The sequence below is a fragment of the Bos indicus x Bos taurus genome, chromosome 6 (genome assembly GCF_003369695.1).
Source record: "Bos indicus x Bos taurus breed Angus x Brahman F1 hybrid chromosome 6, Bos_hybrid_MaternalHap_v2.0, whole genome shotgun sequence".
Lineage (NCBI taxonomy): Eukaryota > Metazoa > Chordata > Mammalia > Artiodactyla > Bovidae > Bos > Bos indicus x Bos taurus.
In genome coordinates this window covers 17,212,126-17,237,129 of record NC_040081.1, presented here as the reverse complement: position 1 = coordinate 17,237,129, position 25,004 = coordinate 17,212,126, and the positions used below count along the sequence as shown (strand labels likewise).

General features: G+C 42.0%; 1 long non-coding RNA gene across 2 annotated transcripts in view; it reads left to right on the top strand.

Moving 5' to 3' along the window:
* LOC113894044 overlaps nucleotides 1-25,004 on the top strand; it is a 185,392-nt gene that overhangs the window by 19,108 nt on the left and 141,280 nt on the right. For both annotated transcript variants that reach the window (XR_003511451.1, XR_003511452.1), the window contains exon 3: nucleotides 24,178-24,373. This is a non-coding gene — a long non-coding RNA (uncharacterized LOC113894044). The remainder of the gene's footprint in view (nucleotides 1-24,177; nucleotides 24,374-25,004) is intronic.

Sequence of the window (25,004 nt, the reverse complement as noted above, 5' to 3'; positions counted from 1 at the left end):
GCTGAAACTCCAATATTTTGGCCACCTGATTCAAGGAACTGACTCATTTGAAAAGACCCGGATGCTGGGAAAAATTGAACGCAGGAGAAGAAGGGGACGACAGAGTATTAGATGGTTGGATGGCATCACCGACTCAACGGACCTGAGTTTGAGTAAATTCCGGGAATTGGTGATGGACAGGAAGGCCTGGCGTGCTGCAGTCCATGGGGTCGCAAAGAGTCAGACACGGCTGAGCGACAACTGAACTGAACTGAATGCATTCTTCTTGAAAGTGAGGTCCAGTACAGATGCAGGGCATGGGCCCTGGAGCCAGGCTCCCCAGGCTGAAATCCTTGTTCCACCCCATGTGGCCTCGTGCAGTTTACTCTGCTACTCTGTGCCTTTGTGTGCTCATCTGTAAAAAGAGGGAGATAGAATTGCCTTATAGGTTTGTTGTGAGGATTGAGTTAACACATATGAACCCCTTACAGAGCAGTGTCTGGCAGACCATTCAATAAATGATGGCTTTTAATTTTATTCTGTTGTATATCATGTACTGTAGTTTATTAAGATCATACTGTTGGACATTTAAATGGCTTCTAATTTTTCACAGTTGATAAGAAATCTTATAAGATAACTTTACACATATCCTCAGGATAAATTCTTGGGTCTGGAATCACTGAGATGTTTAAAACATTTTGGGGTTTTAAACATCTATCAGGTGGCACTAGTGGTTAAGAACCCACCTGCCAATGCAGGAGATATAAGAGACATGGGTTCAATCCCTGGGTCAGAAAGATCCCCTGGAGAGTAAATGGCAACCTACTCCAGTATTCTGGCCTGGAGAATCCCATGGGAAGTGGAGATTGGTGGGCTACAGTTCATGGGGCACAAAGAGTTTGACATGACTGAAATGATTTAGCATGCATGCATGAAAATGAAAGTCCTCCTTATACTTAGGTAAAGACCATCCATGTCAATGTATGGACACATTCCATCACTCCCTCATGGCAGTGCTGGTGACTAGGCTGGGCTTTCACATTCCTTATCAAAATGGGAACTATAGTCTATTTCCATAATATATACAAATCTGTGGTCTTCATCTTAAATGCAAAGTAAATGCCCTGAGATACTATTAGGCTATGAAACTTAAATTGAAGACAATCATTCTCCAGAAATAAATCCACCTGGTTGTGCCTAGGCATTGAAATACACCGTAGGAAGGCAGAAGGGAGCTTGTTATCCCTATTTGCACCCAGGATGAGTTGAAAGTTACAGTTCATCAGGCTTGTGTATTAATGATTTCAGGGGAAAGTCTAGAATAGTCGCTTGAAGGACTATTGGAAGCAGTAGAGGGTGAATCTGTATTTCTTTACAGAAAAACTGAAAAGCCTCTTAAGTAGGTTAACTTGAATGGGGATTCTTGAAAGGGGCTCTGATGTGTAGAATTTATCAAGATTGTGTTGTTTAGTCACTAAGTTGTGTCCAACCCTTTGTGGGCCCATGGACTGTAGCCCACCAGATTCCTCTGTCCATGGGATTTCCCAGGCAAGAATACTGGAGTGGGCTGCCATTTCCTTCTCCAGGTAATCTTCCCGACCCCAGGATCCAAACCCACATCTCCGGCATTGGCAGGCAGTTTCTTTACTGCTGAGCCACCAGGGAAGCCCCTTATCAAGCTCACTTTATCAAAAAATAGACTTTTTTTTTTTTTTGCTGAGCATCCTTTGGATCTAGTGTCCCATGAGAAAATTTGGGGAAAGATGTTGTAATCTACAGTATTAGATACTCAGAATACCTGTTATGTACCAGGCATTATGACCAGTGCTGGGAACACAGGGCTTGTAAGACCAATGTGCAGACCCTCATCTCATGGGGCTTATGTCTTTGTCTGGACACGTAGCCTATGAGGAAGTGACCCCCGATTCTTCAGCTGTTCCAGGAAGGACCCCAACAGACCTGCCATCAACCCAAGTGCACAAGTCTCCTGTAGGTTAAAGAATTATAGAAATGAGACCGTGTGTTTGTGCTTTGGCTGGAGAAAGGGAAATGCTAAGAAAAGTCACATCTATCTTGCCAGATAACCACATCAAAACCAGAAGAAAGAGAATCCTTTCGTGTGGGGTAGGCAGTTTGGCAAAAAGCAATGCTTCTGAAGTTGATAGAAATAAAAGGTGGCCAATCTCCCCCTCTTGCTGCTAATGTTTTCCCTGATAGCCAGAGACATCCTTGATGGAAAACTTGGAATGTGGGAAGATGCAAACAACTAAAACACTCTGGTCTTTCACTGCCGTATAAAGTTAAAAAGCCAACCAGGAAAACCCATCCCTGAGGTTCTTATCTCTAGGTTCCTGGTCGGTTCCACTTTGCTGAAGAGGAATTGTAGTCTTTCGTGGGCCTAATAGAGAAGCCAGCTTGGCTGTCTTGCACAGGACTGTTGAGTCCTTGGTTTGCCTCGCCCTGCGTCTCACTGGTCAAGCTGGTCGGGCCAGCTGGAGCATATGCAGCCAGCTCCTAACCAACCCAGCTGCAGGCTGTCTAGAGTAGGTGTCCTGTTCTGGGGAGGTGCTCACTGGCAAAGTGGAGGAAGTGATTCTCCAAGAGGATCACTGGGGGACAGTAAGAAGATGAAGGGCGATCCTTTACCTTACACTGGATATCAGTCAACACACTTGTATTGAACATTATACATTACATTACATTGTATGTAATGTGTAAAGGAAGGGGGTTTCCCACGCCACTAAGGTAGGTCAGGTATCTTGACAGTAGAAATGTAATTCACATTGGGAAGTAGATATTTTCCCAAGTTTGGAATTGGGCATGGACCTGGAAATTGTTATGTTTATTCTAATTCCAGTCTCTCTGTTCTCAGCCCCTTACCCATAATGCCTTTGCATTCAGAGGCCCAGCCATGAATGTGTGCTTGCTTAGTCGCTAAGTTGTGTCTGACTCTTTATGCCCCATTGACAGTAGCCCTCCAGACTCTTCTGTCCATGAAATTTCCCAGGCAGGAATACTGGAGTGGGTTGCCATTTCCTCCTCCAGGGGATCTTCCTGACCCAGGGATGGAACCCTTATCTCCTGCGCCTCCTGCTCTGGCAGGCGGATTCTTTACCACTGAGCCACCTGGGAAGCCCAGCCCAGCCATACCCAACTCTTAAATCAGTTCTGATCAGAGCAGTGAGCAGGTTTAATACCTTCAGCTTATGAGGTAGTGGGGCATGACTTAATCCTATTACTGCAAACTGTTTTGGGGATGAGTGGGGACCTGCCCATTAAGTAGTTGTTGCTGTTCAGTCGCTCAGTCACGTCCGACTCTGCGACACCACGGACTGCAGCACGCCAGGCTTCAATAGTGGCTTCCCCTTAATATTGTCCTGCTGATTTCCACCTCTTTCCATCTTGATGTTTAAATTTCCTTGACATTTCTTCTTATAGATTCCTCTGGGGTCTACAAAAGATACTGCTTAACTTTGTAGGAGTTCGTCTAAAAGCAAGTCAATTTCCTCAGCCAAACTCACACTCAGCCCAAGCACTATTAATCCAAGTGATAAGAAAATTTTCATTAAAGGTCATATGTGACCTCGTGGAACCTTGTAAATGGCAGTGGTCAGTAATGCTTGGTCAGGGCCTAGTCTGTGTAGGTTCAAATCTTGGATCTGCTAGTTACCAGCTTTATAATCTTTGGCAAATCACTTAGTCTCACTGGACCTCAGTTTTCTCATCTATAAAATAGATATGTAAACATAGAGTTATTATGAGGAGTCACTGAATGGTAAAACCTTAAGAAGAGTACATTTCACATAGTAAGTGATCAAAAAGGTAACTACTGTTATTATTGTTATTTTTTTGGTTAACCTAAGGGGGCTCTCAGCGCAATAGGAATTAAACTCATGAATTTGAGAGTATTACAGGTGTGGGAGGTGCTTTTCTGGGCTACTAAACTCACATTGGCATTTTATAGTTGCAAAGAGTTCAAGTTTGACCCTGGAAGTGTTCACCTCCCAAATCTGCTGTAGAATTTAAATTACGGTTCACTGTTATTTTGAGAGCAAAGTAAAGATTATCACCACTGCGTACCAAGTCTATCACCGCGCCATTAAACAGAGGTTCATAGTAAGGAAACAGGCACTCTCTCACCTCCTTTACCCACTGGAGCACCCCCTGGCTAAGTACCCCTCCCCACCTTTGAACACCAAGCTTTGAACTGTTGCCTAAGACTCTCACACCTTTTCTTTAAGAAGGCTTCTTAATTTGACTATTACCCTCAGGGAAATCTACTTGCCAAAAATTCCAACAGTAACTGTGGGCTGAGATCCTAAGGGTAAATTAGTATTGGATTTCTGGGCAATTTGCCCTAAATGCTAATGTATAAAAATGCACCTGGATAAGGACATTTTTCTTCTGAATCATAGAATCATGGTTTAATTTTTACTGACAGGAAGAGAAATGCTAGTTTTCTTTTCATTCTTTTTTTCAGCTAGGTACATTAAATAGGGTCCGTCAGCTAACACGCAGGCAGGGATGTTCACCCTTCCATCTGTTGAAGCACCTAGCCCAGTGCCATGAACACATAGACACTCCCGGTGATGGGGTGGACTGCAAAGGAGATGTGTGCTAGAGGCATACAGCTGGGTCCAAATTTGAGCTCTGCCAATTATTTACTAGTGTTGGGATCTCAGGTAAGTGTTTAATTCTCTGAGAATCTGTTCTGAAGAAAATAGCGTAGGTGAAGTACCTGACGAATCCTCTTCCATTGCTGTATGTTATATAACCCAGAATGCCTTCCCAACTCCAGGGACTCTCCAGGACTCTTGAGGAACTTATTTTGCAGTACTTAATTTTATACACTTTCCCCAAAACCACTGTCATTAGAAAATAATTTATTCTGCATAAACTAATTTTCTTAATCATGGAGGTTAATCACATTTGCTGTTTTCCTTCTCAGTTTAAAAACAAAAAACTAATGATTGTACCTTTATAAAAATTAGCCATCGTTTTTCTAGTAGAATATAAATTATTCTTAGATCAGTTTTATGAAATCATGAAATCCTTAGGACAGACATTAATGCTTTCTTTTTGAAAAAGTTCTTACTTCATACTTCTTACCTTGGAAATTTTCAGTTCATAAGCAAACACTGTATTCTAAAGGAAAAAGGACCATGGCCCCAGAATCCCACATATAGTGAAAGTATTAGTCACTCAACTCATATCTGACTCTTCGTGACCCCATGGACTGTAACCTCCAAGGCAAATCAGAGAGATGATTTCCATTTCTCTGATTATTAGTGATGTTGATCATCTTTTCATGTGCTTGTTGACCACCTGTGTATCTTCTTTGGAAAAATGTCTATTCAGATTATCTGCTTATTTTTTTTAAGTTGTATTATTCATGTTTTTGATTTTGAGTTGTATGAGCTCTTAATATATTTTGAATATTACCCCTTTATCTGATATATGATATGCAAATATTTTCTCCCATTCGGTAGGTTGCCTTTTCATTTTGTTAATGGTTTCCTTTGTTGTGCATTAGTTTGATGTAGTCCCAGTTGTTTATTATTGCTTCTGTTGCCTCTGCTTTCGGTGTCAAATCTAAAAAATTCATTGCCCAGACTAATGGCAAGGAACTTATTGCTTGTGTTTTCTTTTAGGCATTTTCAATCTTTTAAAAGTACTTTTCAGAAAGAAAAAGTACCAACTCAACTATGAGGGAAGTCCCTATTTATCTATTTGTGGAGGTACACATATTGAAGTACCAACTCAACTATGAGGGAAGTCCCTATTTATCTATTTGTGGAGGTACACATATTGAAGGGCTTCTCTGGTGGCTCACATGGTAAAGAATCTGCCTGCAATGCGGGAAATCTGGGTTCGATTCCTCAGTTGGGAAGATCCCCTGGAGGAGGACATGGCAACCCACTCCAGTATTCTTGCCTGGAGAATCCGCATGGGCAGAGGAGCCTGGCGGGCTACAGTCCATGGGGTCTTACAGAATCGGACTTGACTGAGTGACTAAGTGCAGCACACAGCACAGCATGCATATTGAAAAAGGAAGCAAATAGAATTTTTAAACAAAAGTGTTTAAAATTTCCTTCAACGCAGACAGAAAATGGTTCAGGCACCTTGGCCGTATTTCTTAAGGCCTGTGGTCATAATCTATGTGTCTCATCTCAGTCATATGAGACATTCTATTTCCAGGACAGAAGTGATGTGAAAAAACTGGAAGTTTTCCTGATCATCCTCTCTAACACTAGATATCTGGATTTGGAGCAAGTCTGGAGAATCCCAGGGACGGGGGAGCCTGGTGGGCTGCCATCTATGGGGTCGCACAGAGTCGGACATGACTGAAGTGACTTAGCAGCAGCAGCAGGAGGGTCTGTCTGGCTTCTTCATTCCTGTCCACTCGGTGACACAAACTGAGTGTCTGGCCCAGTGGTTGTTTCCAACAGCTATGTGCTCCAGGTTCCTTACATCTGTGATGAAATCTGAGCCCAGCACCCGGGTCTTCCATGTTTCCATGATTTGCACAGCCTGCTTTCTTTGTCTATAAGCACTCTCCCCTTCCCTCTAACCTGGCTGCTACTGTTTCTTTTTCAGTCTTCCGTTCAGATGCAGCCCGCTATGGGAAGCTGGCCTAGCTGACCTTGCAAGCCTTGGCTAGTACTTGTCTTTGCATTTATCATAGCATTAATCCTGTTGTTTGTTTCTTGTTTGTGCACTGATCTGACTTCTCCATGAGGCTAGAGCTGTTTGAGACCAGGTTGGCACACAGCCCAGGCTCTGACATATGGTCGGTCCATCAATCAACATTCAACAAATACTTTCTGGGTCATTTCATTAATGATCGAGTGAGCGGGGATGCTTCTTTTCCTGAGATTGGAGTGAAGTGGGAGAGGAGGCATGATGATAGAGCTGATCGGAGATATCAGGACAGAAGCGGAAGTTGTACATGCTCACAGGCACCTGCTTTCTCAGCAGGAAGTTAAGCCACCTGCTGAGAGCAGGGGAGGCAGGAATCTGGCAGGACCCTTGAGAAAAGGCATAAAGGTTTGGAACAGCTGTTATGGAGAACGGAAATGGAGTAGATGAGAAACCCTTGAGGGGCAAGCGAAGGATGGAGCTCATAAATTTATAATGGAGCCCAGCAACATGAATATGCAATTTTCTCCAGAAAGACTTAGCAGAACTGCACTAGAAACAGACAAACATTTCTATTTATTCATGCCTTCTATGTGCCAGAAGAAGGCTATGCTATGTGGTTAAGATGCCTGTTCTCTAGTCCTCATAATAAGGCCTGTGATGTAGGAATCATTATTTACATCATATGGATAGAGAAACCGAGGCTTGTAGAGGTTAAATGCTTAATAAAGCCACACAGCTGGCAATTGGCAGAAGCAAATGCAAACTGCAGGCTGACTCCAAAGCCCAGAACCTTGTCTGGGGCCACATCATTCCACTGATCCTTCTGTGGGTCCAGGTGGGTTGAACTGAGCTGGGGATGGTCATGGTGAAGACCACGAAAGGACAAAGGAGACTAGAAACAAGGGTACTGGCCTCTGTGCTGTAACTGTGGGCTCCAGGTAAGCTAGTGTCTGAATCCAGATGTGCTTTCAGACCTCTAAGTGGTGGGGAACTGAAGGTGTCAGTAATATCAAAGAATAGATTTTTTAAAAGTAAAGGAATAGCAGACGGACATAGATCAGAAGATGCAGTTTGTGTTTATGGGTTCAGGCGACCCAGTTCCATGTGGTGATAAAGCTAAGGTATAGCCATGGGAATGGATGTGAATGGTCGTGAACAAACCAGAATGAAGGAGGTCATAGAAGTACAAGATACTTCTGTATTATTCCTTGGAAAGTTAATGTCTAGCATATTTTAGATGTTCAACATCTACAGAGTCAATGAATAAATAAAAGAATAAACACAAAGAGAAACTATAAAGTACTGAAGTTTTTTCCTTGTGTGGTGTGTGAGCATGTATGATTCTTTTATAATCCCAGTATGCCCTGAATAGATGAAGAGAGAAGAGGGAATTTGTCATCTAAATTGAAAACAAAGTACTCCGTTGAAGTGACTCTCTGGTTGTGGAGAGTAGAATCATAGAGGCTTAAATATTTGGAAGACAGGCCTGTTGGATTGGAAGAGAAAAGAAAGTTCAGTGAAAATGAAGTTATTGTTATTATGGCTGAGAGGAATGGTGGTAAAGTTTAGAAATCTCTATATAATTTGTTGTCCATTCCTGTGCTATACATGAACTGAAACTCATGAAGGCCTTCAGAAAATGTCAGATGAACGTTCTGTGTTTCCCATATTATATCAGGGACCCAGGCTCGGCCAACACTTTCACGCTTTGAAACTTGTAATCTAGACTCTTGAGAGTCCCTTGGACTGCAAGGAGATCCAACCAGTCAATCCTAAAGGAAATCAGTCCTGAATATTAATTGGAAGGGCTCATGTTGAAGCTGAAACTCCAATACTTTGGCCACCTGATGTGAAGAGCTAACTCATTTGAAAAGACCCTGATGCTAGGAAAGATTGAAGGTGGGAGGAGAGGGGCCAACAGAGGATGAGATGGTTGGATGGCATCACTGACTCAATGGACATGAGTTTGAGTAAATGCCCGGAGTTGGTGATGTACAGGGAGGCCTGATGTGCTGCAGTCCATGGGGTCACAAAGAGTTGGACATAACTGAGCGACTTAACTGAACTGCATTGAACTGAGGCATAGAGCCTTATTTAAGCTAAGTCATGATTACCCTTTTCAAATGGAGTATAAAACAGAACACTGATTCAAGAATTAGTGTATTGTTTTCTTCTGCTGATGTCTGATTGTTAGGTATAATATATATGCATGTCAAATAATGAGAGATGAAGCAGCATGATGTAATCTTGTTGCGTTTCAAAGAGTGAAGCCTCCAGGGTATTGGTAAACACACCGCTAGACAGAGCCTCACAATACACTTCTGTGTTTTATGGTTTTGTCAAAATCAAAGGAAACGTATTTACTTTGGAACAAATAATTGTGGGAAATTTCTATAGTGTCCCTGTGGCTTGTTTTTCATGGTAACTAGAATTCCCTTTGGTGTGTGAATAACATTGTATAAGTAAGCAGTGTTGGACAAAGGACAAGATGTATTCCAGTCTTAATTACAGTGTAGAGGAGTTTTACCCTAGGCTTCTTACTTCATTTGTCAGGAAAGAGCTGTGGAAAGGTGCATTATTGTTCCACAGCTAACAGATCTAAAGTTCTTAGCTGGATATACTCCTGGTGAAATATAAGAGAAAGGCAATTTCTTAATCCGAATACTTAGATCATTAGAACAAAAAGACAGCCCTGGCTCGCTGCATTTTGCCACCTTTGTGATTTTGCAGTAAAAAGGATAACTTCTATGCATCTTGGCTACTTGGCTCTGGCATTTTCTAGGTACTCGCAAACAGCATTCGACTCTTTTCTGCTCAACTGTGTGATGGTGAATAGTCATTGTGATGAGCTCCTTTTACTTCAGAATATGCTCACAAAAGGAGGACTCTATATTCTCAAAATCATACTTTCCTCCAAACTTGCTTCTAAAATAATTAAAATCTAACACTTTTTTTGTTTTTTGTTTTGCAAATGAGAGAAGCACTCTTACTCTGTTGATACTCTCAGATATCACCCTGAATAGCAAGAAGTGTAAAGCAAAAGGCAGAAGTAGAAATGTCCTTACTTATCTGAAAGTGGGGAGATCAGGCAGAGAGGCCACACCCTCAGTTTTCTGAAGGCTCAGTTGATTCTTATACTGTGATTGAATGCCATTATCCTAATTATAAGGCATTTATATTGTGAAACTACCAAGCATGGGGTTAATTGATGACACTAATAGAGATATGTCAAGGGAGAAATAACACAGCTCTTTGCAAGGCAAGAGTGCTTTAGAACAGATTGTCAGCAGAATTCCAGTGAAAGTGAGTCACAGTAAAGGTGTGGACAGAACCAACCACGTGCAAACCCCCCGCTGCTGCTGCTAAGTCGCTTCAGTCGTGTCCGACTCTGTGCGACCCCATAGACAGAAGCCCACCAGGCTCCCCCATCCCTGGGATTCTCCAGGCAAGAACACTGGAGTGGGTTGCCATTTCCTTCTCCAATGCATGAAAGTGAAAAGTGAAAGTGAAGTCGCTCAATCGTGTCCGACTCTAGTGACCCCATGGACTGCAGCCCACCAGGCTCCTCCGTCCATGGGATTTTCCAGGCAAGAGTACTGGAGTAGAGTGCCATTGCCTTCTCCTGCAACTCCCCCCTAAAACACAGGAAAACATGATATTAATATTGAAGTTTGTTCTGCCATAGTTAGAAGGGCATGTCATTGTCCTTGATTGCAAGGACTGGGGATTATAGACAACTTCATTACAGACATGTTTTCCCCCAATTTTTTATTCTTCTCTTCAGAATAGTGGAAAAATTAGTTAAATTGATTCATTGCTCTTCCTGGGAATTCCTTTATAAATAAAGAGCACTGTATGAACTGTAAGACCCAATATGGTTCATTTCATACAAAACAGAAAAGTTATAGATTATAAAATCAAGATGGATCTATAAAACACCAAATATTGTCATTACATTCTGAAAATTAGAGTATTTTAAGGAAGAGGAAAAAGTCCACATGATTTGTAATTTACATCCTGAAGTTTCTTCCTCTTTCAGAAAAACAATTAAGAACATTTTTTTCCTTTTAAATCAACAATACACAACCATGAGAATTGGGTGGTGTTTAATTCCTGTGAGAATCTCCCTAAATAGGCCTAACTCTATTCTATTTTAACCTTGGTTTCAAGGGATTCCTCTAGCATCCTGTACTTTCCTCAGTGATCTGTGTTAAAACACTGTTATTAGAGCCCCTTGGCTGGACGCCAGATTGCAAAGGCATAAGATATGAGTGGGTGGTCAGGAAGTGGGAATCAGTGAGTCTGTTTCTTTCCATAAGTTGGCAGTGAAGAGAAGAAAAGAGAAAGGACAGGAGGTTGGGGGATATTATGTCAAGGGAATGCTCTTTGGGGATAGGAAGAGAGATTTCGGCTTGCTTATAGGCTGAGGGGGAAGGACAGTGGAGAGGGTGAAAGGGAAGAATAAAATTGTCATCTGACAATTATCTTGGGTACTCGAGGAGGATGAAGTGGATAGAATCAAGGTCACGGGTATAGCAGTCAGCCTTGGAGAGCAGAGCGCTCTTCTCTGTACTGGGAAGGAAAGGAGGAGAAAATGGGTGAAAATGTAAAAATATTTTGAGGAGGAATGCGGGGCGGGGAGGGGGACAGTTTGCAGAGTCGGACACGACTGAAAGACCTTAGCATGCATGCATGCACGGGGAAATTGACAGGGCTTCCCAGGTGGCCTTAGTAGTAAAGAAGCCATCTGTTGGTGCAGGAGAAGTAAGAGATGGGGGTTTGATTCCTGGGCCGGGAAGATTTCCCTGAAGGAGGGCATGGCAGTCCACTCCAGTATTCTTGTCTGGAGAATCCCATGGACAGAGGAGCCTGATGGGCTACAGTTCATAGGGTCATGAAGAGTTGGACACGACTGAGCGACTAAGCATGCACGCACGTGGCCTCAGCTGAGGCAAAGTGGTAGGAGGATTTGAGGAAAGGGAACGATGTGGAATTGATTTGTAGGGAATATGATTGGGTTTCACTGAGTAAAAGTACTATTGGAGTAAGAAAAGGGGCTAGGTGAGATTGGATATATAGATTATAGTGGGATTATTCCATTTTAAAATTATTTTTAATGCCTCCATTAATCAAGGGACAGCTAGTACCTTGGGAGGAGAAAATGTGAATAGGGATATTTTGAAGACACAGGTTAGGGATTCTTAAAGTAAATCAAGACTAGAGAACATGGGCTGATAGAATTAGTGGTGCAGTTAGAGGTTGTAGGACTTAAAAGGGATCAGTGAGTAATGACAATAGGGAATGTCTTAGGAATTGAAGGAAAATGAGGGCAAAGAGCAGTTTTAGCAGGGATCGGAGGTTATCATCTAAGAGGGGGATTTAAGAGTTTAAGGTCTTGGAGGTGAGCAGCTTTAAATTATGAACAACCAAGTCTAAAGTGGGGGTCTGTGTCAGAGAAGGGGAAGTAGGAGGTGGAGGTGATTAAGAACATGTAAGATAAGGGGCTTGGGAGGGCTGACACCATGGACATTGAGGTACCTACAGGGTTTGATCTTTCACTGCACCAGTACTGAGCTCTGTGTCAGCACTGTGCCCTTCTTACTACATGTCTGCCTTCCCACTAGACTAATTCGTACAGCTAGGATAAGGTCTCAGAGAAGGCATTGGCACCCCACTCCAGTACTCTTGCCTGGAAAACCCCATGGGCGGAGGAGCCTGGTAGGCCGCAGTCCATGGGGTCACGAAGAGTCAGACACGACTGAGCGACTTCACTTTCACTTTTCACTTCCATGCACTGGAGAAGGAAATGGCAACCCACTCCAGTGTTCTTGCCTGGAGAAACCCAGGGACGGGGGAGCCTGGTGGACTTCTGTTTATGGGGTCGCACAGAGTCGGACACGACTGAAGCAACTTAGCAGCAGCAGCAGGATAAGGTCTTATTTATGTTTGTACTCCCAGTGCCTGATGCAGGGTTTCATGAGCCTATTAATGGAGCATAATTATTAAGTATAGGAGTAAGAACAAATTTTGAACTAGGTGTAATTTATGAAAAAGGTAAAAAACAGAGATGCAACAAAATGGAGAAAGGTGATATATGTGATTTCAGAGGTAAGTAGATATTGGGAGACAACTGAAGAAGTAGGTTTGTGATTAGAGTATGCTCATCTCAAAGGTGGTGGGTTATAAATGAGTGGTCTCTATGAGAATGGGTTGTAAGGGAAATGGTATCTACAGGGACAAGCCAGTACGGAGGAGAAAGGACAAAGAGGATGTTTGTTTATATTAAGACAGAGGTTCCCCAGGACATAGTGGAGGTGGGAGGTGCAGGAATTCATGATGTGGGGATGGAAGGAGCTGAGCCAGATTGGAAGGAGGGTGTGGGAAGTGATGCCAGAGGAAGAGAATGGAAATTTCCATTTAGGGCAATATTCCAGTGATAGGAAGGAGACTGGGAAGCAGGCTGAAGATGCCATGGTGATACTGACAGAGTTTGTTGGAATAATAATAGCTAACATTTATTGAAGCCTTATTATGTGCTAGATACTATACTAAAGTATTAATAGTCTACTATAATTTTATGAATTATCTAATTAAGTCATGTGAGATGAAAAAAAATACCATTTCTGTTTTCTAGAAGGCAAAGTAGCTTCCTCAAGGCCATACTTTAGCAGGCCTAGGATTCACTTCTCAGAGCCTGTCCTCTGAACTGTTCCACATCCAGTCTCCAAAATAAACCCCCAAGTTCCAACACGTAGTGTTGCTTTTTCACAGGCATTTGCCACATGTCATCCAAGGGAGAAAGTTCTAAGATGTCAAGCCCTGTGTTGTTTGAGGTGGTAATCAGAAGGACATTTGTTTTTGTTTAGCCTGGGGTGGGTGATCTTCAAAGCTCCACAGTGAATCACTGCCCTGAAAAGCACCTCAAAGACTGAGACAGTCGCAGCATGTATAGATTATTGATTTGTTTCTTTTTTTCCTTTGCTAAGGAAGCCTAGATAATTAGGGAAAATAGCTCTAATGGAAGAAAAAAATGCCTTGTTTAATCACAGGCTAAAAAAGACAAGGGCATTGACTAACTTCCATGAAGAGATTGTTGTCTGGGGTGCACGCATGCATACATGTGTGTGCGTGCATGTGTTGAAGAGTGGGAGAGTTAACAGTTGTATGTGGAGGTATGTTGTTTTGATAGCACTCGACGCAGAACTAAATGTTTCCCTATGGCAACAAAACTGTAGGAAGCACAGACCATATACTCTTAAATTGTGAAGTTAAGAGTGTATGTCACGTGTTTGCCTGGTGAAAGGGCTCAGCAAAGGCAGAGGGGCCTCTGGGTTAGCATCTGGCATGCAGCAGAGACAGTCAGACTCATCCTATATGTGGGGGTAGAGTGAGTCAGCAGTGAACAGGGCAGGTGGCAACATGGAGTTCAACTGAGCACCAAGAGCTTCCTTGGGGAGCTTAAACGGTTATCATCTGGAGTGAAGAGGACTTTAGAATTGGGGGAATACTGTCAGGAAGCAGAACACTTGAATGTGGGCTCAGGCGTGCTTTCCTCGCACCGGCACTATTTCAACCGCGCAGTGGTCCTCACTTCTGGGTGTGTGCGAAGTGATGTTCACCCTCTGATACCTGAGGCTGCTGGGGGTCGTTTGCTTCAAAAAATGATTCATAACGAACTATATGAGACAATTTTAGTTTGTGTCTTTAGGACATCCTGTGGGGTTTGTAGGAGAAGGCAATGGCACCCCACTCCAGTACTCTTGCCTGGAAAATCCCATGGGTGGAGGCGCCTGGTAGGCTGCAGTCCATGCGGTCGCTAGGAGCCGGACACGACTGAATGACTTCACTTCCACTTTTCACTTGCATGCACTGGAGAAGGAAACGGCAACCCACTCCAGTGTTCTTGCCTGGAGAATCCCAGGGATGGGGGAGCCTGGTGGGCTGCCATCTATGGGGTCGCACAGAGTCAGACATGACTGAAGCGACGCAGCAGCAGCAGCAGTGGGGTTTGTATCACTGTCATATTGGCTTTCGCTGAGCTTCAGTGTATCCCAGTGCCAATCAAGGTATTCGTTCCAGTCTAATCTGCTGCAGTGCATCCATCTTGCACACCTTGAAGATCTTCATTTCACAATGATTTGATACAATGCTGGGTAGTACATGTAAATATCTAGATCTAGACTCTGCATTTAGCAGGTAAATGTGACTTTGGTAGGTAGATGAATCTCCCTTACTCATCTATAAAATGGGAATAATCAAGCCTGCCTCACAACATTACTGTGAGGTTCCAGTGAGGTTCCACAGGCAGCGTGCACAGTGCAGTGCTCGTCACACTCCAATTACTATTACTCCCCCCGCCCCCCACTTGGAAGAATCCTAACCAATAGCATCAGCTGGATTGCCCCTTCCACCTCCTACCCCTCCTTGGCTACTCTAAATCCTTCCTGCCTCTACTAGGCACAAAGCTATCCGGGCTTATCTTCTTTCTTTCAGGCAACTTTACACAGAGTAAAACTGTAGTAGGTGAAAGTAGTGGCCAAAAGATGAAAAATTAAGCAACAAGAGCAGGATCTAGACGTTTTCTTGTTTGACGGTATGAATTCTAGCTGTCATCTTGTCAGTCACCCAAATGAATGGTACCAGCAGGGCCATGGTTGCTCATATGTGGCTATGGCCTCGCCACACACACACACATCAAAGATAAAGCTCGAGCAAACAATGAATATTCATTAACCTTTAAATCATTTAGTTAATTAGCCTGTTAGCATTGTGAATTGTAACTATTTTCTCAAATATTTAGAATTATTGCTATTTATCAAGATGTACGCTTTACTTTATTATGTGTTGCTTGTATAATTAATTTATTACCTTATAGTAGACCTGATGATAAGAGCTGACTCATTGGAAAAGACACTGATGCTGGGAAGGATTGAAGGCAGAAGGAGAAGGGAGCAGCAGAGGATGAAGGTCAGACAGCAAGACTGACTTAATAGATGTGAATTTGAGCAATTCTGGAAGATAGTAGAGGACAGAGGAGCCTGGCATGCTGCAATCAAGGGGTAGCAAAGAGTCAGACATGACTTAGTGATCAAACAACAACAGAGTTGGCCCTTATATATGGGAGCTGCATATATTTTAATTCAAGGAAAATTTATGTTAGTCACTAGGAGTGACAGGGAATTTATAGTTTAGTCAGAAAGATAAACATGTAAACTGTTTGTGGAAATCAGTCTGAACATGGTGTCTGACTCTGTGACCCTGTGGATTATACAGTCCATGGAAGTGTCCAAGCCAGATTACTGGAGTGGGTATCCATTCCCTTCTCCAGGGGATCTTCCTAACCCAGGGATCAAACCCAGGTCTCCTGTATTGCAGGCAGATTCTTTACCAGCTGAACCACCAGAGAAGCCCAGTTGTCATCTAGCAGTAATATATATAGTCTGTTGTTTGAACATATATGTAAATTAAAGTAGAGACTTCAAAACTAGACAGACAAGGAGAAGCTGTTATTTTCTTATGTGCTGAATTATAATCTCCTTTCTTGTCTGTCTCCCAAACTGGAAGGTGAGCAGCCAGCATCTTATTCAGCTGGTGTTCCAGACCTTTGCACAGTGCCTGGGTTAAGAGGTGTTTTGTTGAACTGCATTAGTATCGTAGCTGCATCCGTGGTTCATTTAACTTTATAAGTACGCACCATATCCATCTCTCCTGACCGCTGGCTGCCTTTCCATCGTTCAGAGGAAACAAATAGATTTCTTTATCCTGCCTTTTGCTTTTAACATATACTGGGCATTGGGCCAAGCGATGGCCAGGTGGACAGGCAGACAGGAGCCCAGAAAATTTATCCAAAAGGTCAAGGAAAGGTGGATGGCCTTGGGTTCAGCCGGGCATGAGAAACAAGGTGGGCCCAAGTTTGACAAGGCAAGGGTCTGGGCAGGCAGCCAAGGCAGCTCTAGGAACAGAGTCGGAGGAAAGGACAGGGTGGGGGCCGGTGAGTTGTGATGAATTTTCATGCAAAGCTCTAGCCCTGTCAAGAGCTTGCTTCCTTGAGAGGAAGACCCAGTCTTAGGACAGGGGAAACGCAGAGGGCTCTTGAGTGAAACTGCCCAATGGTATGAAGTTCCAAGGTGGTTCCTTAGCAGGACCTCATTCTATATTTTTCATACTGACAGCCGGATCTCATTCATGTGAGCAAAGGATTAGCCTTCACAATACTTCTCTGAACAGGATTTTAATTAATGAATTCACAAGTGTCTATTTCCTGTTTATGTGCATTAAACAAAGTTTACTCATAAATTATATTCTAAGCCTAAATCCAGTCACACAGCTGGATGCAAAATATATACGCATGTGTCTTTACAGAAACACTTCCTCCCCTCCCGTGCCCACCCCTGCTACACACATACATATACACGCATGCAGAGTTAGAGAGAAAATGTCTCCAATTCATTGGGGTAGGATCTGAAAATGTGGAGCAATACAAACTTATACTCTGAATCTTAACTTATGGAAATGAAAATAAGATTCCTATCAGGGACACTGCATCCGCTTGGTCCACACATGTGTTGGGAAGCTCTGGGTCAGATGGAGAAGTCTGTGGGAACTGTTCAGCATTAACCTTTGGAATTTTAGTTCAAATCTCTGACCCTGATATTACATCCCCTTAATCAGAGTTTCACATTGTGCTGTGATGGATTGTGGGGTAGGGTGGGGTTTATCCTTCTGCCTTAAACAACTAAAAAGGGTGGGGGGCGAAAATATGTGAAACAATCATGTTTAGTTATTTTAAAATAGACAGTATAGGACAACAGTCTCTGAGAAAAGGGAAACAAACGAAGTGAATCCTGTGACTGGCCCAGCTCATTGTCTGGTGAATGTTTCGAGACTGCAGTGCAACCTCCTGAGATGAGAGGAAAGAGTTTGTAACTTGAGGATGCCAAGGTGACTAGAATCCATGGGCAGAGTGCCAGAGAATAGAGAGCTGCAGAGAGACAGACAGTGCCCTGGAGATATTCAGAGTAACTTACGTCTTTGTGTGTGTATGTGTGTGTGTGTGTGTGTGTGTGTTAGTCTGTCAGTCATGTCTGACCCTTTGCGACACCATGGACTGTAGCATACCAGGCTCCTCTGTCCTTGGTATTCTCCAGGCAAGAATACTGGAGTGGCTTGCCATTCTCTCAAGGATTGAACCTGTGTCTCCTGAATTGCAGGCAGATTCTTTACCATCCGAGCCACCAGGGAAGCCCACCTTGAAGTCTTTAGCTAAGTACTAATCAGTGCATGTATGTGAGGAAAATCCTGAGGACAGGGAAAGAATCAGTGGGAAGAAGTAGTTAGAACAATCCCCAGAGCTCATGGCAGAGCTCCCTAGAGCAAGGAATAGTTCATTTTCCCCTATTCAAAGTGAAAAGACCTCTTAATACAGAATGTTCAGTAAATGCTCAGAAGGTATTTCCTCTACATGAAATGTTATTGTGGACTCACCTAGCAAACATTAAAAACAAGCCTTGAAAGGGTCAACCTGTTTCTAAGTAACTTAACTTTCCCAGAACAATGTTCAAGAATATTTAAAGGAATTCAGCCACAAGAATCTGTCACTTCACAGCCAAAGGTCACAGTGGCTGACACTAGTGAAAAATGAGGATGCCTGCAAACAAGTGGGAAAATTCACAGTGTAATAAGGAGATAAGTCAGTCAATAGAAACAGACCCAGAAATGACGTGGATCATAAGATTAATAGATAAGGACATTAAAAGAGCTATTAGAAATATGCTTCATATGTTTAAGAAAATAGGGGAGAGCATGAACATGACAAGGAGAAATACGGAAAAGATCAAAAAGATCTAAATCAAACTTAAAGGGATGAAAAATCAGGGCTTGAGAATAAATACACCAGATGGGATTAGTAGCAGATTAAGCAATACAGAAGAGATTAGTAAATTTGAAGGCAATAGAATATATCCAAAGACAGAAAGAAAAGAGAGAGATAAGAAGATCAAAACAGAGCATCAGTGAAACTTAGGACAACATTTAAGTGAATCTAAGTGTATTATAGATATTGAATTAGTGTCGATAGTAAAAAAATTTTCCCACAAAGAAAACCTCAGGCCCAGATGGCTTTATTTGTGAATGCCTTATTTGTAAATTCCATCAGAGATTTAATGGAAAACAGTACAAATTCTACACACACAGCTTAGAAATCTCTTTAAAAGTTAAGCGTATACCTACCACATGACATGAGTCATTTTACTCGCATGTATTTAACTGAAATATCAATAATCTCAGATATGCAGATGACACCACCCTTATGGCAAAAAGTGAAAAGGAACTAAAAAGCCTCTTGATGAAAGTGAAAGTGGAGAGTGAAAAAGTTGGCTTAAAGCTCAACATTCAGAAAACGAAGATCATGGCATCCGGTCCCATCACTTCATGGGAAATAGATGGGGAAACAGTGGAAACAGTGTCAGACTTTATTTTTCTGGGCTCCAAAATCACTACAGATGGTGACTGCAGCCATGAAATTAAAAGATACTTACTCCTTGGAAGGAAAGTTATGACCAACCTAAATAGCATATTCAAAAGCAGAGACATTACTTTGCTAACAAAGGTTCGACTAGTCAAGGCTATGGTTTTTCCTGTGGTCATGTATGGATGTGAGAGTTGGACTGTGAAGAAGGCTGAGCGCCGAAGAATTGATGCTTTTGAAGTGTGGTGTTGGAGAAGACTCTTGAGAGTCCCTTGGACTGCAAGGAGATCCAACCAGTCCATTCTGAAGGAGATCAGCCCTGGGATTTCTTTGGAAGGAATGATGCTAAAGCTGAAACTCCAGTACTTTGGCCACCTCAAGCAAAGAGTTGACTCATGGGAAAAGACTCTGATGCTGGGAGGGATTGGGGGCAGGAGGAGAAGGGGACGACAGAGGATGAGATGGCTGGATGGCATCACTGACTCGATGGACTGAGTCTGAGTGAACTCCGGGAGTTGGTGATGGACAGGGAGGCCTGGCGTGCTGCGATTCATGGGGTCGCAAAGAGTCGGACACGACTGAGTGACTGATCTGATCTGATCTGATTTAACTAAAATAAGAGGAAAGCATATTTCTACACAAATACTTGTGTACAGATGTTGTGGCAACTTTATTTCTAAAACTGGAAATAACCCATGAACTCATCAATAGATAGTTAAATTGTTGTGTATCCAGCGAGTAGAACCTTACTACAAAAAGAACAAAGCATCAATATACAGAATGACATGAATAAATCTTAAACTCCTTATGCTTTAAGCTAGGCAAAAAAGAAATACATAGAGCATGATTCCTTTCTAGAAAATACAAACAGATCTATGGTGACAGAAAGCAGATCAGTGGTTATCTGGGGATGGAGATGAGGGGAAGGATGGATTACCAAGGGCCACAGAGAAACTTTGGTCGGGAGGGTGGTGATGGAAATGTCTGTTTTCTCAATTGTAGTGACAGTTCTGTGGGGATATACCCATGGCAAAGCTCTCTCCGTTTTTGATGTGCCTTTCTTTTGCCATTGACCTGCTCAACTGATGGGCTTTCCCTTTTACCAGGGGCAGGTTTGGATCCAGACTGAATTCTGCGGAGTGGTTCTGCTAGTGTGTTGTGGTTCTTGGGACACTGCAAACTGACGGCAGCTCTGTGCTGGGCATCAGAGCCATAAAGAGGCTGTGACTGCCTTGGGTTTGTGCCTTGGACTGCTTCCAGAGAAACTCTGTAAGATTGGCAGCCAAAAACTTGAGTCTAGCTGTCATTACTGCATATTTTTTTGGGAAATGATGGAATGGGCAGGCACCCACCCTTGAATTTTATATAATTCTCTTTTTTGGAGCAAAATTTTCACTCAGTTAAAAACTAACACATAGAGAAACATTTTGCTGTGCAACTTTCTAAAGTAAGTATAAAATTTTTTTAATGTTTAAACATAGATGGACATTAATGACCTCAAGTTATCCTTAAAAGAAGTACAGGAAGAAGTATCCTTAAAAGTACAGTTCTTTTAAGCCTTATGATTAAGGCTTAAAAGAAGCCTTAATCATAAGTGGCCAGAAACAGGAAAGAAGTGACCAGTGAAAGTTAATTCCATTGAACTTTTCCGTTTAAGCAATTCTTGCACTTCAGAGTGAAATATATTTTATAGTAGAAGAGCTAAGCAAAGAAATCTAAGCAGTTGTATCTGGATACATTGAAGACTGATTTCTGAAGTGTAAAGTCACTAGGACAAAAATCAAGTCCGTAAAATTATCATGACATCCCCATTAGAACACCCAATATGGTCCTCCTCAAAGGGTCATCCCTCATCAGAGAAAAGACTTCTCCCCTTTCCTCCTCTCCAGTTCTCACCTTGGTGGCTAGGTTTTGCTCCTCCATCTCTAACTCCCAATGAGTTTCTTCAGTGCTGGTGGATTCAAGGGGACGTTCATGACACTGGGACTTTATCCTGTTGCCTTCCCAGAAAGCTTGTAAGGAAAGCATGAGGGTCTTTTCTGCTAAGCAATTTTGCTAGCCTGCAACATCCTTCTGTCAAAATAAAGATGTGTCCACTGAGGAGATCTCTTTGTTTCCCTCTCCGTAAGCTGGACTCCCTCCTATTGCTGAGCTACCAAGAACACAGTAGGAAGCCTAAGGCTCTTTTGTCTCTTTTCTAAAGTAAATTTTTGAAGGAAATGGCACCCCACTCCAGTACTCTTGCCTGGAAAATTCCAGGGACTGAGGAGCCTGGTAGGGTACAGTCCATGGGGTCGCAAAGAGTCGAACACGACTGAGCAACTTCGCTTTCACTTTCACTATTATCTCGGTGGTAAAGAATCCACCTGCCAATGCAGGAGCCACAAGAGATATGGGTTTGGTTCCTATTTCGGGAAGATACCTTGGAGGAGGCAATGGCAACCCATTCCAGTATTAATACTTTGCTTTCCATGAGCAAAGGAGCGTGGTGGACTACAGTCCATGGGCTGCAAAGAATCAGACATGACTGAGCAACCGAGCATGCACGCATGCTTTATTGTCCAAAATTTCGTTTGGATTTTTCCATAAGATATGACAGAAAAAACTCGAGTGAACTTTTTCACCAACCCAGTATTTTTTCAAATGGAAACTTTGTTGAATTATAATTCCTAGGTTAGTGTTTTGAAAATAAAGTTGATTAATATATTTTTAAAAATTAAAAAAAACACACTTAAATGTGTAAAACTAAAAAATAATCACTCAAATCCCTAATGTTACTTTTTTGGGGGTATGTTTTGGGAAAAAAAGAGTAATTTGGGGAAAGAAAACCTAGGAAAATAACATTTGAGACAGTGCTTAGGATTTAAGAAATGTAAATGATTATTCTTATTTAAACCAACGTTCTATAGTACCAAGTTTTACAACTCATATGTTAATTGGCCCTGGTCCTAGGGATGAAAAATTTCTCAAGTATTTGTATATATAAAATGAAAATTTTTTTTTAATTTAAGTTTTCAGTTAAAGTCAAAATGAGCTTTTAATGGGCAAATTCTCTCCATCTTCTTTCTTTCTGCAGTCTGTTAAGCAGGGAACACTCCCTTCTTAAAACTTTTTCACTTCTGAAGTGAAAAATTCCTTCCCTTCTGGAACGGTGAGTCACTTCTGGCTCATCCTTTCCCATATAACCCTCTATACTATTCTACAAGTCTCTCCTTGCGAGATCTCATGGTTTCTAGCTCTGTCTCTAGCTCTAACCTTCATCCTGACCAAACATCTCAATTTTCAGTTGCCTCTCAATATCTCTTATGCTATGTCACCATCACCTCAAATCCTGAAGGTACAAAATGTGCCTTTATTTCTAATCGTGTTGTTCCACTGAATTTCCTACTTGACCAGTATTGCTGTCAACTTCCCAGCCACTATCAAGAAGTACTGGCACCTCCCTTTATTTCCCATATCCAACTTTTTATCAAATAATATTTTTAGTTTATATGCAGAATTCTCTAAATTATCTTCCTTCATTTTCACTCCCAGTGTCACTTGCATAAATTCAGATTCTAATATTCTATTACCTGGATAAATTCCAACACTCTCTAACTTTTCCTGCCTGCCAATGTTCTTTACTCAAGAAATCCTTCACTCTGATGCTTGCCTTTTCTTTTTAAATTTTAGCTTGGTTTTGTAGCTCATTCATTTAAAAACTACCATGGCTCATTATTGTCTGCAGAATAAAGCCCAACTTCTTTGCTCGTGTTCACAGCTCTCCCCAGTCTGACAAAGCCTTCAGGGTTTGCTCCCCAACTCCAAACTTTCATGGATTCCTGATGCATTTTGATTACTCACTGTCTTTCCAGAGAGCCTTCCTTTTACTTGTGAGTCTTCTTCCATAGCACCTGTTAGAACACAAGCCATTTTTGAAATTGTCTGGAAATGCTCATTTTTTAATGAAGGGTAACTAGATTTAACCACTTCTTGCTTGCCACTGAGATAGCCATTTGCTTGCCCATCTGCTCTGGCACTCATGCTGCAAGATATGTTTGGCTCTACAGCTGGCCTCTATATTCTTAGAAAGCAGAGACTGTCTCACACATCTTTATAACTCTTATAGTGCTTAGCATGCTGCTTGCACAGCAAAGGACAGATCACAGAGCAGAGGAGTGCTGTTAATCCTCTTATTGCAAAGTGCTTAGGCCCTTGTGTAAGTCTGTCTCAGGTACACAGGTAGGGAGTTTGTGGATAAATTCCCTGTGTACTAACTGCTTACCACACCAGATTTAAAGTATGTGAACTCTGTCAATAAATACAGCAATATTATTAATATGTTGAAAGTGATAGTTGATAGCTCATTTGTGGAGCTATTAGAGTACTTAAAGTCCACCAGCTGCACTGATTCTCCTGAGGAAGAAATGAGGAAGAGCATCCTTGTTTTCTAGATGGAGAGACTAAAGCTGACATACTGGATCACACAGACAGCAAGTACCAGAAGTGGGAACCACCACGTCCAGTTTAGGACTCCTGTTTCCACACCTTTATGTTCCCTTTGACTCCACAGAACAGTATTTGGGATAGCAAATTGTTTTGGAATAGGCATCTTAAAATTTCCCTTTGAAGAGTTTTGTGAGGCATTCCGTGAATCCTAGAAGAATAGCCATCTTCTAGGGTTTTCATTTTGTGAATCTGTGTACTTCTGGTCATCCTAATGCTGTATTTCTAGATCCCTGTCTTCGGTGGTGATGGGTATTATTTAACCACAAAGCCCTGTATGGAGAAAAGACTTTTTGAATAAATAAGTCTTCCAAAATTTGAGTTATTTATTGTCTTAGCTTCTTGAGGCCATCAAGGTAAACAGAGAAACCTTTACTTTGTAGATTCTGTTAAAACTCAGTTCTTGGCTTTTAGAATTGCTGAAGCCCTTAATTAAAATGGTTAGCAAGAGTTTAAATTATGCATATTGTCAACTGAAGAAACCTGTGTACTTTCACTGGGTTTTAAAATATAACGAAGAGAACATGCTTTGAAAATAGGCATACTTGAAACTCGTAGAGTAAACTCATCTGGTTGTTAGTGACAGAAACCCGTCTCAACTACAGGTATATGAAACTGGAAAGTCCAAGAGTAGAGGACCGTTTAGTCATGCGCGGATACAGATAATGTCATCCATCAAGAGTTCGTATGTATCGCTCGGCTTTGCATTCTCCTGCACGGGCTTATTCCCAGTCTGGTTAAGCTTAAGCTGAATGTGGCTGCCGTCAACACCAGGCTTCCACCAGGCTTCCGCCCTACCAGGTGAGTACACTATAGAAGGAGAGCGTTTCTCTCATAATCGTTCCAGCAAAGGTCTTCGGAATATATTTTATTGGTCCCGAGCAGGTCACGTGCCCATCCCCAAATCAGTTACTGTGGACAGCAGGATCTAACTGGCCAGGTCTGGATCATATGCCCTTCTGTGGACTGAGGTTGGAGTCAACCTAGGCATAGCCTGATGGACTGTGTGAAGGGGAGAGACAGTTTCCCAAGAGAAAATCAGGGAAATGGCAGAAAGGGAAATGGATTCTGGATATGACAAAACAAAAGAGTTGTCTACTCCTATAATGGAAAATATGATAATTTAGTGAGGTCCTACATTTTAATAATATTAATAGAATGTATATTTTAAAATTAGCATCTTAAGTATAATTATAAATGTATTTTTAACCTACAGGACAAAAGAAATTTTAAAAATAATGTTAGTAAATTGCCTTTAGTTATTAAGACATTCATTCATTCATTCTTGGAACTCCTTTTGAGTGTTTAGCCAGACATTGTCCTAAATGCTCCAAGTCAAAGTCTTTAAGATTAGGTTCAGTTCTCTACTTGACATTAATCTCCCCCACATTAAAGCCATTGAAATAAGAGTTCTGCTTGTTAATTGGTAATA